This window comes from Piliocolobus tephrosceles, chromosome 10 (genome assembly GCF_002776525.5).
Source record: "Piliocolobus tephrosceles isolate RC106 chromosome 10, ASM277652v3, whole genome shotgun sequence".
NCBI lineage: Eukaryota > Metazoa > Chordata > Mammalia > Primates > Cercopithecidae > Piliocolobus > Piliocolobus tephrosceles.
The window spans coordinates 44555554-44570131 of NC_045443.1; the positions used below are offsets into that span (position 1 = coordinate 44555554).

The 14578-nt window shown below is 40.0% G+C and overlaps 1 pseudogene; it reads right to left on the bottom strand.

Annotated features, from left to right (window-relative positions):
• Positions 1 to 9351: 9351 nt before the first annotated feature.
• Positions 9352 to 13471, bottom strand: LOC111555295 (annotated as a pseudogene).
• Between the last annotated feature and the right edge of the window lie 1107 nt (positions 13472 to 14578).

Consider the following 14578-nt stretch of genomic DNA (forward strand, 5'->3'; position numbering starts at 1 on the left):
GTGTTTTGCTCTAGTTTTAACATTCTGTACGACATAGACAAAACTTTTCTTTTGCACATCTTTAGAATAGCACTAATTCTGGCTGGAATAAGAAAATGCGAATAAACAGTTTAAGGAATATCAATCATTCTATAGGCAAAGCAATGCATTCTGATTCTACAATGGCTAGCTGGATCTCAGTATTGGTAAAAGTTCCTAGTCACAGACAACAGAATTCACTCTAGTTAGTTAAAGCAGAAGAAATGCACTAAAGAATATTAGAAAGGTCACAGAATCACTGGACGATCTGGAAGAATAGCATTTAGATTAAGCTACCAGGGACAACTCCCAGAACTAGCCCACAAAGCTGGCCTAGTAATGGGATAGCTGCTGTCTCCAACTCCAGAACCACTCAAACTTTTCTGTGACCAGGAGGTTGCCTCCACTACTATCAACCCCCAGAATACCTTGTCTTGTTCATTTCCACACCAGTGATTCAGGTGCCCCAATGCTCTGCCAGTTTCCACAGGTAGTATACCTCTAAGAACATACATCATATGTGCATCCTAGGGGCAAGGGAGGTTGGAAAGCATAATTACTTTGTTGAGGGGTGGGGAGGTCTCAACAGATGGAGAACTATGAAAATGTCCACTCACTCCTACAAATGGCATTACTTTTCCACATGCCAGGAGGGAGAAGCTTTGAGTTCCAAGTTGCCGGCATAATTTCATAGACATGTTGCTTGGGTTTCTCACTTTCACATGAGGAACTGCTTTTTAAGCATCTCAACTATTTTTTCAGTCAATTTTAAGATTAAGAGAGAAATCAAGTGAGAGACAGACAATGACGGATTGCCCTCTGCCTTTGATCTTTTTGTCTGGGTTCTTGCTTCTGAATAGCAATTAGCATCTTCCCCAGGATATTTACCCCATAAATACCTCTATCCCTCTTCTGAAATCTCATCCCTTACCTATGGCCATGGTCAAGGGAGGAGGGAGAAGGGTCTGTGTTCCTCCTTCAGGTCCAGTAGCGTAACGACACCTATGCCTGACATGGCCTGACGCTTGCCAAAACCCATGATCTCCTTTCCTTCCTGGGCACATAGGGAAACCACAGTTCCCAGGATCCTTTGCAGTTAGGTGTGGCCACAGAACTGAGTTCTAGCCAATGGAATCCATAAATAATGCACAGAGTTTCTCAGCCAAGGCTTTTACAAAGTGACTTTACCTGCCCCACACTCTTTTCCTCTTTCTTCCTGATAGATGCAGATGAAAATGAGGGCCTAAGAGATGGCAGAGACACTGATACAAGAAACCTGGATCCCTTAAACATTTCATAGAGGAAACGCACCCGTCATCCAGAAACACCCATTTGAACTCTTATATAAAAGAGAGACTAATTCCTCTCGTATTTGGGCCATCATTAGTTTGGGGGTCTGTTTATTCTTTGACTTAATCTATGCCAACTAATACATTTAGAACACAACTTTAATTCCCATCTAGTAAGAAGACTTGTGTACAGGAATTCTTTCTTTGTAACATCAAATATAAATATAAAATGGTTTTACCCTTAGTTGTAGCAAGTTAAACACCACACTTCCATTTCTGAATACTTTGCACTAGTTCAATGGCTTTATATTATAGGATTACAGAGGTCAAGACTGAAGGTCCATAGCCATCGTAGACTAGTTAGTTCACTCAGTTCCAAGGTCAGATGCCCTGATGCCTTTCAGCCGTCTTGCAAATGTGTTCCTTTGGTCACCAAGAGTTATTAGAGGAAGAGTGGGAATAGAATATTCCAAACTTATTATAACTTTTGAAAAAATTTCTCAAAATTTCCATGCTATTGTGAAGTTAGTGACATTGTTTTTTACTTGTCATGGGCAGCCATCCTTTTACAGTAATAATGTAAGCCTCATTTAGCAGTCCTAGCTAATGAATAGAAAAAGAGTTGGAGAATATGTGCATTATAGTTCTCATCATACTTATGATAAAAGAGTGAATTATTTTCCTTTTGAAGTTGCATTAACATGGTCAGACTAATGGGATACTATTTAGTGTATTGAAAGAGGTAGTTTATTGAATGGGCTCACGTAGGCATTCCCCAGAAGACTGAATGCATCTATAGAAAGTGAGCAATTTACTTCCTTTTCATAAGGAGGAAAGTTCTTTTGAGAGATAATTTCTTCACTTCTTTTTTTTTTTTTTTTTTTTGTTGAGACGGAGTCTTGCTCTGTCGCCCAGGCTGGAGTGCAGTGGCCGGATCTCAGCTCACTGCAAGCTCCGCCTCCCGGGTTCACGCCATTCTCCTGCCTCAGCCTCCCAAGTAGCTGGGACTACAGGCGCCCGCCACCTCGCCCGGCTAGTTTTTTGTATTTTTAGTAGAGACGGGGTTTCACCGTGATAGCCAGGATGGTCTTGATCTCCTGACCTCGTGATCCGCCCGTCTCGGCCTCCCAAAGTGCTGGGATTACAGGCTTGAGCCACCGCGCCCGGCCAATTTCTTCACTTCTAAAAACGGAAGAAACAAGAGCCATTAACAATAGCCTGTTGATTACACCTGTATTGATTTGAGAATATATAGCAAAGACAAACATGAAAGTATGTGTTCCTCTCTCCATGTAACTGCATATGTGCATGTGTGTATACATACATATATAAGTATATGATATGTTCATGGTAGTTACACTGTATGAAGTTGCTGTGGGCACAAAATTAGTGAAAACTGTACCACTGCATGCAGGGAAAACACATATCTATAATATAGATTTTATTTGTGTGTGTGTATTACAAAGATTATAGTATTAATTCCTGAGAACAATTCATCCCAGTAGATTATTTTTACTTTATTTTACAGAAAGGAAAATTATGGTCAGAAATGTTCAATGACTTGCCTGAGGACGTCCCACCATCAGGTGCCAGAGTTGAGATTCAAGCCTGGTCCAGTTGGCCCCAGAGCCAGAGCTTCCTGCACCACCCTGCACTGGCTCCAGCCTCTGGCCATCTTTGTATGAGAGAGTTGAACAAGAAGGCAGAACAGTTCTCTCCTGGAACTCAGCTGGGAATGCACGTGTCTGGGCAAATCAGATTTTTCACCACTCTGCATATATCCACGAATGACTGGAGAAGCACCAAGAGTGTTGATTTTAGGATTACACATACATTTTAATGAGTAAGCAAATTAACAAATATGGAATCTATAAATGATGAGGATTGACTGTGTATACATATATGACATACTTTTATGTCTGTATTTGTAAGCTACCAGCTTTTATTCATACAGATGTACATATATGTATATGTATATATATGCACAGCTTGGGGAATAGAAGCCTCATTCTCCAGAGCAAATGACAAGAGGATCCACCCTAACAACTAATGATTCAGCTGGTACAATCAAAGCTGGATAAGTAATGAGCCACTTTTGGAGAGAAGGGCTGTTCAATTGGTACTACAAAGCTTTCAAAACATCAGTAGCTATTTCCTTCATGACTAAGCAAGTGATTAGTTGTTCAGTAATTTACTTCTTACACAATTTCTTTAGCTTTCTAACAAAATTTTAACTGCTTGAATATTAATATATTTCCATTGCTTTTATTTTTCCTTATAACTATTTTTGCTTTTTTATAACCATCACTGGAACTTCTTGCCATCTTTCATGTTAGTTTCTGTGAAGTGGCAATCAACCAATTTGAATACAGTTGATTATTAGCTATATAGGGAAGTGGTACTCCCAGTGAAGTGTGATTTAAGGGGCACAACTAGACCCTGCCCTCTCCAAAACATCTCTTCCTGAGCTCCTGATATTCTTACTGAAAAGGAAAGTGTTAACAGATAGGCAAGTCAGGCAAGGGGCATTGGAAGTATCTTCTCCACTTTGTTTTTTCCCCAGCCAACTCTGAATTAAGACAATTGGGAAGTCTCAGTTCCAAAAAGCTGTTATGACACCTCTCCACCCAAAATCCAACCTTGGATTAGGTATCTGAGCCAAGTCCCACCTGCTCCTTAGCTGCACCTACTTACCACTCTCCATGAGCTCATCATTATGTGGAATACTGCCTGTTCACAAGACCATCTCATCTAGAACTTGAGCTTCTCTAGAATGTACCTTTAAGAGCTATGAGCCCAGTACCTTCACAAGGCTACAATCTTGGGGAGGGATCTTCCACTGCCACTTGTAAATGTTTTGTGTCCCTCTCCAAACCACATTAGTTTCTCAAGACCTACATCTAGTGCTAAGTAACCCCATATTACCTGGGGCCATTCTGCCCTGGGAAATGTAGGATAGCTCAATCCTAATTCCATGCCTTGGTGGAAACCAAAGCCTTCCCCCAAGTTTCTGCTAATTCCCAAGTTAGGGGGAAAGGATGACATTCTCATAGTCTTCTTTATCTCTTGGTGCCAGTTTATATGTGTGCATTTTCTTTCTCAAGTCATGTCTGCTGAAACTTGAAACTTATCCCCTGACACGATTTCCAAAACTTGTCCAAAAAAATTCTATCTGCTCTAAACACCCCTGAGTGCAGTTGACATTTCTGAGGACTTGGTCATCATAGGAAGAGGGTCTCATTACACACCAGAAAGCAAACAACATAAAACACAAATCAGCAATTTTTGTTTTTAAGAACTGTTGCGGTCTCCCTGCTTTTAGTTGCTGCCTTTAGCTCCATATAGTGTCCTAACTTCTCCCAGGTCACACTCCCTCTTTGGGGAAATGAAAAACAAAATAAAATCTTCCTCTCTTTGCCATATACAAAATAGATCAGGCATCCATATTTGTTACTTCAGTTACTGCCCACCTGGGAGCCTCAGCCTGTCCCTGCCACAGCAAGAAGTCTCATTAGGTTATTTTCTTCAACAAAAACAGTAAATCCTATGGTCAGCTGTTAAGATCTTTTGTTTTATATCCATCCCGTTACTCCTGTAATAGTTTACAAAGGATTTTCACACCAATTATCTCCTTTAATCTTAACAGTGCTGTGAGGGGGTTAGAGTAGGTGTCATTATCAGCCTTGGTTTAAAAATGAAAGAAATGAGATGAAACAAATGCATCACTCAAATCTGCATCTGTGGATGCTGTAGTGGGTTGAATAGTGTCCTTCTAAAATGCACACCTACCTGGAACTTCAGAATGTGACCTTATTTGGAAATAGGATCTTTGCAAATGTAATTACTTAAAGAACTCTAGATGAAATTATCTTAGATTTAGGGTAGACTCTGAATCTAATGACTGGTGTCTTGTTAAGAAAAAGAGGAGAGATATTTGACACACAGAGACACAGAAAAGGAGGCACAGATATGAAGACAGAGGCAGAATTTGGAGTGAGGCAGCCACAAGCCAAGGAACTCCTGGAGCCACCAAAAGCTGGAAGAATCAAAGAAGAATTCTCCCCCAAAGCCTTTGAAGGGGATGTGGCCCTGCTGACACCTTGGTTTCTTTCTCCTCCAGAATTGTGAGAAAATACATTTCTGTCGTTTTAAGCCACCAAATTTGTGGTAATTTGTTAGAACAGTCCTGGGAAACTAACACAGATGTCACATATGGAGATTTGTTTTAATTCGTCACTTCTTTCCCATATACATGGTGGCCACAGCTCAAAAATGTTCTATAAAACCAGCCTCCACAAAGAATGAAGTACAGAATCAGCTGCAGCTCCTGTGGCTTCTAAAGAAATCACCTCTGCTGTCTCAGCCATCGAGAATGAGACAGACTCACAAAGGCTTCACTCAGAAAAGGAGTTCATGGTGTTTCAGCCCCCAGTGAAACTCACAAGAATCCCAACCCAGCTCAGGAACTCAAACATCTAAATTCATAACATTTTCAAGAAACTTTCACTGGCTAAAAAAGGAACACTTTTTGGAATTCTTTTATGAATAGACTTTCTGGAACTCTGTCCAATATTTTATATGAGTATTTGGTTTGGGAGTTCTGAGAGGGCTGCAATCATCCTCTCCCTGCAGAGTCCTGGACAGCATTACCTCCTACAGGCTACAATATGTGATACTACTCAGAGTTTTGCCAACCAGAGAAACTCATCCAAACTTTAGCATACAGAGTTTTCACTGGGGCTTCTTTACATAGGCATGGTTGATTAATTCACTGGCAATGTGATTAATATTATTTGGAACTCACAAAAATCCCTGGGAGGGTGGTTGTATTAGTCTGTTCTCACGCTGCTATGAAGAAATACCCAAGACTGAGTAATTTACAAAGGAAAGAGGTTTAATTGACTCACAGTTCTGCATGGCTGGAGAGGCCTCAGGAAACTTATAATCAAGGTGGAAGGGAAAGTGAAGGTGTCCTTCTTTACATGGGTGGCAGGAGAGAGAAGTGCAGAGCCAAGGAGGGGAAAGCCCCTTATAAAACCATCAGATCTCATGAGAACTCACTCACTATCATGAGAACAGCATGGGGGAACCACCCCTATGATCCAGTCACTTCCCACAAGATCCTCCCCCCAACACGTGAGGATTATAATTCAGATTACAATTCAAGATGAGATTTCGGTGGGGATGCAACCAAATCATATCAGTGGTTTTGTTTTGGAGGTGAGGTTGCTCTGCATGCTGGGGTATCTATGTAAATAGGGGCTTAGTCAATGCAGACTGAACTGCAGAATGTGTATCATTCTGGCTGCATGGCATAAAAAAAAGTCTTCCAGTTCTCAAATGGGAAAGCACACGTTTTCTGAGCCAGTGGCTATAAAATTGACTCACATCTGCATCTTAATTGCATTTTACACATTCTGTGTTTAGTGCCTATTAATTAACGCGCAAGATGAATAAGTTTCGAGAGGCTCACAGAATTCTCGCCTGGGAGTTTTCTTTCTTAAGGAGTATACAGCTCTCCACTAACCTGGTTGCCCGGTTTTCTTTGACAAATTTCTGATGTGACAAATTTCAGCTGGGATGCACTGATAATATAAAGTGAACTTCTCCCCTTACAGACTCCTGCTTATATACAAACAGGAAAGCCACGGCATGGTTACTCCCAGCACAGAGAATGGAAAATAATGAGCGAGGGGAATTTCCCCTCCCCCATCTAAATATGAAACATACAAACATTGAAACTTCAGAAAGACAAATTCGAGGGTGGTCATTTACCTTGCACAAGGCACCTCTAGCAGGTGTTTGTAAGCGACAAACTTTCCACTGTTACTTGTAAACACCAATTACCCAGAGTTAAGCCAGACCTCACAGGTTAAGGGCACAGTCTTCTATAAGACTTCTCTCATTTTCAGACACCAGCTGCAAGTTTGGGGTCCCCAGGGCCACCCTCGCTTCTGATCAGCTGGCTACAAATCTAGAGGTCCTCATGGAGCCCCTCACATTCAATAATTCCCTAGAATGACTCATAGAACTCAGGAAAGAACTATACTTAAAATTACAATTTTGTCATAACAAAAGAATACAAGTGACAACCAACCAGGCAGAGACACAGAGGGGGAGTTCTGGGAGGGTCGCAATCATCCTGTCTCTGCAAAGTCCCACACAACATTACCTCCTCCAGGATACGATGTGTGATAATACTCAAAGAGTTTTGCCAAACAGAGAAACTCACCCAAACTTTAGCATGCAGAGTTTTTATTGGGGCTTCATTACACAGGCATGATTGATTGATTCATTGGCAATGTGATTAAACTCAGTCTTCAATTCTTCTCCCTTCCCTGGAGGTTGGGCTCCAGCCCCAAACCTGTAATCATAGGATTGGTCTTTCCAATGTGTCCAGCCCCCATGCTGAGTCACCACATTAGCATAAACTATCAGCTGTGATCTGAGGGGCCCACCATGAATAACATAGATAATGCTACCACTCAAGGAAATGTCCCGAGTTTAGAGGCCCCTTCCCAGGAATGGGAGACAAATGCTAGCCAAATTATTTGTTGTTGTAGTTGTTTGGTTTTGTTTTTTAAAAGATATTAAAACTCAGCTTTTATTTGTTCAGTTATAAAAACTTAAAGTTTAAATGTATGCTGTATTTCTTCTCAGAGCAAAAGTGTTCTTCTGTATTACTATCCTGTATAAATTTGTTTTTGTTTGTGTGTGTGTTTGTTTGAGATGGAGTCTAGCTCTGTCTCCAGGCTGGAGTTCAGTAGCACAATCTCGGCTCACTGCAAACTCTGCCTCCCAGGTTCAAGGGATTCTCCTGCCTCAGCCATTAAGTACCTGGGATTACAGGCACGCACCACCACGCCCAGCTGATTTTTGTATTTTTAGTAGAGACGGGGTTTCACCTTCTTGGCCAGGATGGTCTCGATCTTCAGACCTCATGATCTGCTCACCTCAGCCTCCCAAGGTGCTGGGATTACTGGTGTGAGCCACCGCGCCTGGCCAATCCTGTATAAATTTGTTAGCCAAGATAGCTACTTGTATGAAAGGAGAGGGAAGAGGGTGATGGACGGAAATGATTGATACAGGACAGTCCATCCTTCCAGATCTACTGGGACAGGGGAGTGAGGGTGGGAGAGAGATGGTCCCTCAGAGGCTCCCGTGGGTAAATGATGGGTGCATCCCTCTCTGCAGTCAGGCTGTACCTATACTTCCCAGTCCTCTAAGAGGTGTTATTCTGGCCATCTCACTCAGCCCAGTCCCTAATCCCATTCATGTTCCCTTTCCTCATGGGCTGCTCCTGTGCCTGACTTCCATCATGACTGGTTCTGATTAGGCCCCTGGTTTCTCTATCAGCCTTAGATCATTAAGACAAAGACATACTTGCTACCTTCAAACCTGTGCCTGGCATGTAAAATCAAGCAAAAAATGTTGGGAAGTCTTGGAGTATCTCTTCATATCCTTATTAATCACATCTAGATCACATTATTTTATGATCACAGTTCCATATTATTTTTTAATATAAAATGTGCATGTAGTAAAGAGTGTTTCTCAAAGTATCAATAGGAGATCAGCTATGTTTGAATGAGCTTTATTTTGCTACCGTGGTCTAAGGATCACCCAAAGGCTCAAGCTTGAACCCTGTGCAACTGGTTAGTTTCTCTGCTCCAGCTGGTTAGTTTATTTGCAACTGGTTAGTTTCTTTGCTCCATGACCACAGTCCTTACCTGAAGCTTAGCCAAGTCACTCCCCAGGAGGATCAAACCCTAAAGTAATAATGATTCAGTACAAATTAATCATTCAATGATACTAGAGGGGGACAAAAAGTCCATACTCACTGAAAGCATTATCTGCACATATGTGTGTATATTAATATATTTTTTCTGCACATTAGACAAATGCCACTGGCAAATTTAAAACAACTCAGATGGCTGGAGTTACACTGTCTTTATCTTATTTTAAATTATTCAGTGCACTCCACAACCTCAGCATCTCCTACATTCTTCTACAGCCTCTGCAATACTAGGCAAACTCAATGAGTGAATCACCACCATGCGTGAACCACTTTATCCTCATGGCCATTCTCTAGGAATCCACTGCAGCATTTTTCCCAGCAGATAACTTTCCCATTCTCTACCAACACAAACTTCCACTCCACCACTGCACCTGCTGGCAGGAAAACAGTATGAGTCTAGAATGCAGCCTTGCAATAGTAAGGTGTGATGTAAGTGTTCCATCTCCTAAGACTCTCATGGTGTCCAGTTTGCAATGAATTGCACATCAGTGCTCGTGATATAATGGATCTGGAACCTGACACTAACTTGCTGAGACTCTGAAGATATTGCTACTACCCTCTTTGTTTTCCGTGCACTCTTTCTTCCACTAGAGTACTTCTGCCATTATCCATTTCCTGCTTTAGGTTTAACCCTGGAGCCTCAAGACTGCCACCGAAACCAACATCTCCCCTAGAAGAGTTCCTAGACAACATTTCGCAGTTCTCATAGTCAACCAAGTCCAGTTGTGCTAGGCTCACTTCTTTGGCTCTGTCTATGAGCAAGGTGCTAGAAGGCAACTTCTCTGCAAAACATGTAGCTGCTTTAGTAGTTGTCTCTTGTCCTTTTCCAGAATACCCATTCTGCTATAGGAGATTCAAGTCTTTCATTTCTTGAAACTTCAGAATAACTCAAGTTACCAGTCTCAAAGGTAACTAGAGCTTCTGTGTCTGAAATCTGTCCAGCAGGAACATGTTCTCTTGAATTGTCACAGACGTTTCCATGCTGCTTCCTGTGGGTCTTTGGTTTTAGAAATCAAATGTCCACTGTTTTCTTGAAGATGCTCTGGTTTGGTGAACAACTCCTGCCTGGAAGGTCCAGGGTTCGGTTTACCACTGACTCCCTGATTGCTTCCCAGAACCGCAGCCTCCCCAAGAGAAACATTTTATGTCCCAGTCCTTCCTCATGTCCTTGTCCTTCCCCGTGTCCACAGGCTGCCCTGCAGCAACCAGACAAAAAGCATTCTGGCAAGACCCTCTCCAACAAGCAGGGCAGACAATATGGCACCAACGGCTGAGAGGCTGTGACTCCAGGAGACAATGGGACCAGGAAGGGGCTCAGGTCACACAGGAAGTGTCACCCAAATTCTTTATTATATACTCCTATACAAAGAGGACTCATCTCTAAAATGAGGAGAATAATAATGCCCCATGCATGGGCATTTCATAAAGATTAAAGTAATATATATTTTTGGAATATAATGCTATTAGTATTATCTTACTGAATCTGTGGTCACTGAACTTCAAAACACATCCACTGCTAACTCTGTTGTAAGCACCCGAGCATAGGGGAAACATTTTATTCATCTTTATACACTTCACAGTAACTGTGTCTTGCATAAAAGGTTTTCAATATGTATTTGCTGGTTTGTTTTAAAAATATATCTACATTTAAGGTTAGTGCATTTAAGATTGATATCTATTTGGCCTTGTTTGATTTTAATGTCAGAACACCTTTATATGAGAGATCAGAGGAGCAGCAGAAGCTGCATTTAAAACAATTTGAGCAATAGGCAACTCCAGGGCTACTCAAACATTGAGGAGAATAGACCTGACATCTTGATGAAAAAAAAAGCTTGTATGCATTTCTGTCCAAACTTCTAAAGTTTTAAAGACATTTTCTCAGCATTAAAAAGAGTAAGTTCTATTATGAAAAAAGATTTAAAAGGTACTATCCTATCCTATATACCTGAAGAAAAAGTAATTTTTAAAATGCCATTTGCAATAACAACAAAACTGTAAAGTACTTCAAATGAATTTACAAAAATGTGCAAGACACTGTAAATTTTTACTGAAAAGTATATCAGATTATGAGGGACAAGATTCAATATTTGTAAACATTCAATTATCCACAAATTTATCTGTAAATTCAATGCAATCCTAATAAAAATCCCCAACCTATTTTTTATATAACTTAGCAGTATCATGCTAAAATTAATATGTAAGAGTAAATGCAGAGCAGTAATCAAGGTAATTTTGGAAATAAAAAATAAATTCTAGTTCTTTAATTTCTAACACCAAACTTTATTATAAGGTAGAGTAACAAGCAATATAGTACTGAAGTAAGAATAGATAAGTGGATCTTTGCAATGGAACAGAAAGTACACATATACTGCATATGGAAATTTTGTATATGCTAAAAATGACATTTCAAATCTGTAGGTAGACAATTATGTAATAAGTGGCGTTATATCAACTGGGTATCCATTGGTAAAAAGAAATAAAGTATATCATTTTTTCATGCTAATTACAAAGTAAATTACAACTAAATTAAAATCCTAAGGGTAAGATTAAAAAGTACATAAAAGTGTTTGGCCCGGCGCGGTGGCTCACGCCTATAATCCCAGCACTTTGGGAGGCCGAGGTGGGCAGATAATGAGGTCAGGAGATCGAGACCATCCTGGCTAACATGGTGAAACCCCATCTCTACTAAAAATACAAAAACAAAATTAGCCAGGCGTGGTGGTGGTCACTTGCAGTCCCAGCTACTCAGGAGGCTGAGGCAGGAGAATGGCGTGAACCCCGGAGGCAGAGCTTGCAGTGAGCTGAGATCGCGTCACTGCACTCCAGCTTGGGCGACAGAGCTAGACTCCATCTCAAAAAAAAAAAAAAAAAAAAAAAGAAAAAGAAAAAAAGGTGTATAAAAGTGTTCAAAACAAATAAATGAAAATGCATGCATGAAATTGAGTAGGTAGATCCTTCTTAGGATTTTTTTTAAGTCATAAGAGAAAGAATTGGTAAATTGACTACTTTAAAATAAAACTTTTATAATATGACAAATAATATACAGAAAGATTTTTAATGGAAGACTAAGAGAAGATATATCAACATATGATAGACAAAATATTGGTTTTGGATAGACAAAGGAAAATTCTCTAAAAATGGAAGGAAGTACAAACAATCTAATGTAAAAATGGACCAAAAAAACCCGAGTGGGCAATCCACAGAAGGGAAACACAAATAGGGCATTAAATATATACAAAACAATGCTCAATTCCATTAGAAATCAAGAAAATGAAAATTAAACAATCACTTACTCTTGTTATATCCTTCAGGTTGGCAAAAAGAAATTGTTTGATATTATCAGCTGTAGCAGAGAGTATAGGTAAATATGTATTCTCATAGCCAGCTAACAGGATTCTATATGGGGCATAGCTTATGTTCTGATAATTCTGTTTTCTAAGTTCAAGGTATGTAAGAGTGAGATTGGCAACACGCTAAATGTCCACCAATACAAGAATGGCCAAATAAGCACATCTTTACAACAGCTGATGTTTAAGTGGGTAATATGAGATATGTACTATATAAGATACACTTATGCATACTGACATGGAAGATCTTGAACACAGACTGTTGATGGAAAAAAGCAGTTGCAAAACTACACATACAGAATGTAATCATTATGTTTGTTAAAAATACATATTTCCCTAAAATAGTATATATTTTCTACTTGTACTAAATGTTTGTAACTGCATGAGTAAATATATTCAAGAATGCTCACAAATTTTTCCTGTGCAGAGGGCACTAGGATTTGAGGAAGTAGGCAGAAAAGAATTTAGCCTTGCCTGTAACATTTTAATTTTTACAAGGTGAATGGTCTACTGTATTACACCTGTAACAGTAATAGCTGGATAAAATGTATCCTAACTCCTCCCTAGACTTTAGGGCACTTTTTACTGTATCCTTGGTTCATTGTGATGTTAAACATTTAAAACTCTGTGAAGTCAGTTCTACAATTCTCATTCTACTGATAACTAGACATTGGATTATATTGGGCTTCACTGTTTTTTCCCAATTTCATTATTCAAGTTCTCTACATTGTATTTAATGCCTTCTTGAAGAGATTTTTTGTCTAGCATTCTATTTTAGGAGGACAGAATGACAGAAAAGTTTTTGATGCCTAATTTTCTCCTTAGCCTTAATTTGCTTGAATAATTCTCTTTCTCTCTCATGTTGTAATCCAAACGGATTTATCTTGATAAATCGTGTTGAGGAAAAAGCAAATATTTTTTGTATCCCAAGAGACTTCACAGAATAAAAAATAATTGCTTTGTTGTTTTTTTCTGTGCTTGTATTCCTACCCCAAATATTTCACAGTTGTCTTCAGAAACATTGTGTACTTTAAGAACTCAGCAAATGTTTTCTTTAAAAAGAGAGAGAGATCACACGCCATCAGCCCATTTGTTTCCCCTCTAGACCTAGGTGAAATCCATCTACTCTGATGCTCATAAAATGGGGACCCTCCTGTCCAGAACATCATTTCTCTATGAGTATTTTTCTCATCCCTTTGATTTATTTCCCTGCTTTTGTCATTGTAGAGAGCTATCTTGAATCATAAAGAAAGCCCTATCTTTTATATATCTGAAAAAGACAGGGATATAATTGAACTCTACCCACAGGTATAAAATAAAATAAGCCCATAAATACAGCCATAATGCTGGAAAAGTCTAGAAAATGTTTGTGTTCTCATTATTTTAGGAACTAAGGCTTTAAGCAGCAAACAGCATATGAATCTGAACTGACAGGTTATATGAAAATGAGCAGAAGGAGGCAAATAAGGTGTGACTCATCCCTAGGGTCATTTATCTCCAGGAAACAGGTTGCACATATTTCTGCCCCTTGGTGGGGAGTACCTGAGGGGTAGGGGACAGGGCACCCACCAGCAAGCTTTACAAGCACTAAGAAGTGCCCACTGACCTCTGGGTTGGTGGGCCTGCTATCCTCCTTCTCTCCACGCCAGAGAATTTCCCTGGGCCCTGAAGCTTTGAACCCTAACAAATGATGTTATGGTTATTCATCCTAATCCATTTTAAGCTCACAGGCTTCACAGTCACCTCAGCATCTGTTACTGTCTAATGATCTTATATATCCAGTCACAGAGATGGCACGATGTGGTAGTAAAAAAGCCTTTTCTCCCTCTCGGGGCAACCCAAGGTCTCACATCTGGCACATATAAGTATCAAAGTGAAAATGGAAGCAAGGAGAGGCATATAGGCAAAACAACAACAACGACACACACACACACAAAGAGGTGACAATAGCTGGAATGAAACCACCTTTGAAAAATTATAACAGTGAGAAAAATCTGACATAGCTGACTCCACCATGCTTCTAACCTCACAAGCTAATGGTCTTTGCTCATTCCTGGGCGCAGGTTAAGTTAACTATGGAAGAAATTTAGTTTATAGTTTAACTTTAAAAACAAACTCTCCCGTCCCAA